The sequence below is a fragment of the Canis lupus genome, chromosome 1 (genome assembly GCF_003254725.2).
Source record: "Canis lupus dingo isolate Sandy chromosome 1, ASM325472v2, whole genome shotgun sequence".
Classification (NCBI taxonomy): domain Eukaryota; kingdom Metazoa; phylum Chordata; class Mammalia; order Carnivora; family Canidae; genus Canis; species Canis lupus.
Genome location: NC_064243.1, coordinates 105,066,734 through 105,072,732, shown reverse-complemented (window position 1 = coordinate 105,072,732; position 5,999 = coordinate 105,066,734). Strand labels below are relative to the sequence as shown.

The following is a 5,999-nucleotide window of genomic DNA, read 5'->3' as shown; positions in this document are numbered from 1 at the left end:
ATAGATTATGGAGAGATGTTTCCAAGTAAAGTTAGGGAAACAGCTTTTAAGAAAAATGTTCTGAAGTTTCACTGATTTTTAACCTCAAACATATCTTGTGATATTTCTGCTGCTCTTCAATATTATAATACCAATCCTAAAAGTTACGTCAGTTATACAATATACAAGGTTTGTGCCTTAACATTCCATTTTGTGTATGTCTTATATTTTAATATCTTTTTGAAAAAGATTTCATGTATTTATTTTTAAGAGAGAGAAAGCAGGAGCACAAGCGAGTGCATGAGCAGGAGGAGAGGCAGAGTGAGAGGAAGGAATATCAAGCCGTCATCTTGCTGAGCATTGAGCCCAGAGCAGTGCCAACCTTAAGACCGTGAGATCCTGACCTGACCACAATCAAGAGTCAGATGCTCATCTGACTGAGCCACTCAGGCGCCCCTGTATTTCATTATCTTTTACAAATATTGCTTTATTGCTATTAATTTTATTTAACTCAGGTATTAATTAATTGATATAAATATGATCTGAAGACACTAGTAATATTGTTTCTAATGCGCACAATTTAATCGGGCACCAGTACTTTCTGTTTTGGGTTCCTATGTCCTGCAGTATTATACTTTTGTTGCCATCCTAATATTGAGCCATTCTTGCAATCATGAAATCCAGCTTGTCATGGGGCAGGTACCTGAAACTCTATAGTACTGCAATCAGTGCATCTACAGTTTATTAAGATCTCTAAAGCTTTATTCAAGCTCCTATTTGGCTATAGAAACAGGCTTCGTAAATAAGTGGGAACTTGTCATTAGCAAAAATTTGAAATAAAATACCACTAATCTAAATTGAAATGACAAAATGCAAACATAAAACTAAATTGAGATCTGGTTTATTTAAAAGAACACAGCTAACTAGTATTTTTGTATATTATGTATTAAACACACTAATTTTGTTACCAGCCTGGATAGGTTCCAATCTCCACTCTGCCCCTAAAGAGTGAATGAATTCAGGCAAAGCACTTTGCCTCTCTGTGCCTATGTTGTCTTCATCTTTATGAGGAGTGAATTACTTGGTGCCTCGTGAATTTGTGGGAAATAAGAAGTTACAACATGGGTAGCCATTATACCAGTGAGTCAACATTTCAAGTATTTGGTAATATTTGTGTATGCAACCCTTGAAAGGCCCTAAATGATAAAAGAGCTGTAAGTATAATTTCAAAGTAGGAAGTGTTGATTAGTGTAGGATATTGGATTTCAGTTGACATGATTCGTGTGGCCCCTTCCTCATGTTCCCGCACAGGATCCTCTAGCCCAAGAGACAAATATCAGTCACTGAGACCTGACAGGATGGCCACCAGGGATCTGGCAGTAGGAGTGGTCTTCTTAATACAGACTGTGGTTGGAATCTTGGGGAACTTCTCTCTTCTTTACCATTATTTCTTCCTTTATTTCACTGGGTGTAGGCCAAGGTCCACAGATTTGATTGTTAAGAATCTGATTATAGCCAACATTTTGGTCCTGTTCTCTACTGGAATACACAACACAATGATGTATTTTGGGTTGTATCATATCATCAGTGATTTTGGATGTAAAATTTTTCCCTATGCTCGTGGGGTGGGCAGGGGAGTGTCCATTGGCACCACCTGCCTCTTGAGTGTCTTCCAAGCCATCACAATCAGCCCCAGGAACTCCAGGTGGGCAGTGCTTAAAGGGAAAGCTGCCAAGTGCATTATCCCTTCTATTGTCCTGTGCTGGGTCTTGCAGATACTGGTAAATATCATATATCCTATGTTTCTTACTAGCTCTTTAAGCAACAAAAACATCACAAACAGAAAAAGTTTCAGTTACTGTTCAGCTGAACGTCATGACAAAACCAGAGACTCATTGTATGCAGCATTGTTGTCATTCCCTGATGTGCTATTTTTGGCGTTCATGCTCTGGACAAGTGGCTGCATGGTCTTCATCCTATACAGGCACAAGCAGAGAATGCAACACATTCTTAGGACCAATGTCTCTTCCACATCATCACCTGAGTCCAGAGCCACCAAAACCATCCTTCTTCTGGTGAGCACCTTTGTCTGCTGTAACACCCTTTCCACTACCTTTCATATTGTTTTGTCTCTTTTTGATAATCCCAATAAGTTGCTCTTGAACATTACTTCAGGACTCACTCTCTGTTTTCCATCTATCAGCCCCTTTTTGCTCATGGCCCGTGAGCAGAGTATCCATGGTCTGCTTTGTCAGTGCAAAGAACATAAAGTACCTCCATCCTATGAATAGTATGTACATTTTAAGTATTTCTGTACTATTTTTTTTGGTAATTCATGCATGCCCTCCACTACAATTATGAGAGGCTAACTGGAGAAGAATGGTAAATAGAACATGTTGATCATCTTCTTCAAAGTGAACCTAAGTTATAATACTAATGGCCGTGAAATAGGATTATCTTTAAATAATCATGTGATTGAAGTTGCTAGTGCTTGCAGGAGGAGTTAGAAATTATGCAAGTATAAACACCAAACCTGAAATAATCTGGATACTTGGAGAAGTCTTTGAGTGTGTCATGTAAATTTATCATAGTAAATTTCCCAGAAGTGAAGTAGGCTTTGTATTATGAAGGAGCATGAAAATGGATCAGCATGTGGCAGGTCATCACTGAAACTGAAGGCAGTAGTGATGGAGTGAAAAATTCAGTCAGTGAGCAAAGCTTTGGGGAGCCAGTTGCAACTTCATACATTTTATACTAGAGATGCAGTAGTCAGTCATGTGAAATATAATGTCATGGAAGCATTGGAGATAAGCATGCATAAATATTTTCAGGTAGAAATGAACAGATTGTATTGGAATGGGTAGTAGAGAGCATAGAATTACATTTTAGTTGATGCTTTTAAAAAATATATTTTATTTATTTATTTGGGAGAGAGATAGCATGAGCGGTGGGGAGAGAGGAAGAGATAGAGGCAGACTGCCCCCTGAGCAGGGAGCACGAAGCCCAACTAGATCCAACTAGATCCCAGAACCCTGGGATCATGACTGGAGTCAAAGGCATACTCTTAACAAATGGAGTCACCCAGGGGCCCCCATTATAGCTGATTCTTAAACAACAGCAGGTGATTGTGACAATTTAAAGAAATAGGTATAATGGGCAGCCCGGGTGGCTTAGCGGTTTAGCGCCGCCTTCAGCCCGGGGTGTGACCCTGGAAACCTGGGATCGACTCCCACTTCTGACTCCCCGCATGGAGCCTGCTTCTCCCTCTGCCTGTGTCTCTGCCTCTCTCTCTCTTGTCTCTGTGTCTTTCATGAATAAATAAATAAATACAAATTTAAAAAAAGAAATAGGTATAATAGAAACTAGTATCTAGAGAAGACAGATCTTTCTCTCCTTTGAGCCTGTTGGCAAGAAAGAAGTTTGGAGAATCCTCGGGTCTCCGAGGTGTAGAGATTAGTTTATGGTAGACTTTCACTGAATTTGGGTCCTGAAGGGAGACCCATTTGAAAGGGAGAGACATGAATCCATTCTGTTCATGTGAGGATGTGGCTCCATGATTTTAATTTTCCCTCAATTTTAGGAGAGATTTTTACATAGTTTTCTCTGAATTTACATTCTGAAGCAGAGGCAAAGTTGAGATATCAGTAATTTGAGAAAAAAGTAGTATTTGATTGAATGAATATATATATTTACAAATTATATATAGAACCTTGTACCACAAAATGGAATCCAACACAAGAAACAGAAAAAATGAAATATCAATGCATACATACCCAATACTGTACGTTTAGGGATCTATATCTGTATCTATATCTGTGTAATCTATGGGCATCTGTATATACATATAGATGTAGAGTTAATCATGTCTGTTATCCACCAATCAGTGATTTGGAAATCTGTGCATTAGGACAGTTTTCAATAGTACCAATTATAATAATGACCAGTCCTAAGGTGTATGTGATCTGATGTATACATCCTTGTCGTGCTAGATGTTTGTTAAAGTTCCATGAAATGTATTTTTCATTTCAACATTGATTCTATTATTTTGCCACATCTTTCGAAATGCTACCCAGTGAGCATAGGAAAACATGTTTGATTTTAAAGGGGGTAATTAGACTGAAGTTGGCCTTAGGAGGTGATATTCTGGAGGCAAAGGGCTGACTTCCACTCCCCTGGAAATCCTGTTCTTTCTGAGTGGTTGTTATTGTGTTACCTGTTCCTGCTGAAATTCTTCATATTTCTATAGAAAGCTCTCCTGCTGTCATCTCCAACAGCCAATCTAGTAGTGGATGTGGTGATGCTTCTCCTGTGCCTTGGAACTGAAGGAATTTCACTCTGTTTTGGTGCAAAGGGAAACCTCTGCCATTGAAAGACGCCACTTGGTATTAACATGGACTTGAACTTCCCACCTGCCTTAATGTCCTCCAATTGCCCGATGCTGCAGACCTCTGACAAAGGGAGGCAGCCTCCACCTGGAAGCCCCAACTTGGTGTATGAATTTTGGAGCCTTTGTGAGACAAATGACAGTTGTGCTCCTATAAAATAGCAGTGATTAAAAGCTAAACTAAATTTTTTTTGAAAAGCAGTGTTTAGCTTATGGTAAGCTCTCCTCAAAATCGACCTTTAGATGTATCGTATCTATGTGGCTTTATATTCCAATTATGGAATGAGTCAATATAGACTCACTTTTAACAAGGTAGGAAGGGCCACAAAGGCCCTGTCGTGTGTCATGGAAGGTGTATATTAAGAAAGAAGGCAGACTCTGCTGTAGTTTGATAGGAATAGCTGATATTCCTATCAGTTTGACAGCAATAAGGGGTACCTATCCCTTGAGAGGAAATTTTAACCTCCACGTAGCCAAATCAAAAGGCGCTGGAAACCCTTAATCCTCTGAGAGTGCCCTAAATGCATGGCCTTGATTACTGATGGTTTAGGTCAGCTGAAACCTGATGTGTCCCCTGGGCCCCTGGCTCTGATTAGTCTCAGGGCCAGCTCCACTGAACTGAATCAGAGGAAGGTCCTTCCTTCATTGTTCTCAGAAACCTGGGCTGCTGCCATTGGTGTAGCTCTTCAGTGTGCCATTTGGACAGCTATGAACTGGCAGCTGAAGGACCATTCCTCCCCACCCCGCCCTTCCAGTTGCAGTGCAGAAAGATTTATGTGGGTCACTCACTTAACACTCACTGGTGAGGGTCTGTTCTTCATAGAGACTGCCCAGAAACAAGCTGCTAATTGAGCCTGTTTGTGACATGGAGGTATCTTTGTATGGCATAGTTGTAACTCCTCATACCTGGCTTTATTGTGGTACACATGACAAATAAAATTGAAAAAATATTTAACATGCAGCCTTAGCTAAGAAGACCCAAATCTTAGGGAACTGGTGGCGTGGTGGGGCGGTATTGGGTACGTGGAGTACAAGGATTGAAATATGTAACCCCACCACCATTCCCTTTTTATGGGGAGAAGTTTCCTAGGTGGAGTGGGGAGAAGTCTTTGGAAAAGAAACTTGGGCTCTTCAGATGTGTCCAGGAGTCCTAGCTCAGCCTTGCCCTTCAAGGGGTGCAACGAAGGTGGAAGAAGCATCTGAGTCCTTCGCTTCCCATCCCCCAAATTCCTCTGTTAAGGTGGTCCTGAGAGATGAGTGGGGATCTGTGTTGAGTGAGGCGTGGAACAGAGTAGTCGGAGGCAACACTGCTCCCATTCTGTGTGGGAAAATACACACTTAGATGTAGAGTTAATCATGTTTTTTATCCACCAATCAATGTATTAGAGCGTTGTCACTAGGGACATTTTTCAATAGTACTAATTATAATAATGACCAAACCAAGGCATATGTTATATGATATATATATTGGAGTGCTAGTTGTTTCATTGTTAAAGTTCTATGAAATGTGTTTTTCATCCCTACTTTAATTCATTTATTTTGCCGTATCTCTTGAAGTAGCACTCAATGAACACAGGAAAACATGTTTGATTCTAAGAGGGGTAATTAGAGTGAAGATGACAGTGCTAGCTGATAT

At 40.2% G+C, this 5,999-nt stretch overlaps 1 pseudogene; it reads left to right on the top strand.

Moving 5' to 3' along the window:
• The first annotated feature begins 1,313 nt into the window (after window positions 1–1,313).
• On the top strand, window positions 1,314–5,215 carry LOC112643395 (vomeronasal type-1 receptor 4-like; annotated as a pseudogene).
• The last annotated feature ends 784 nt before the right edge of the window (window positions 5,216–5,999 follow it).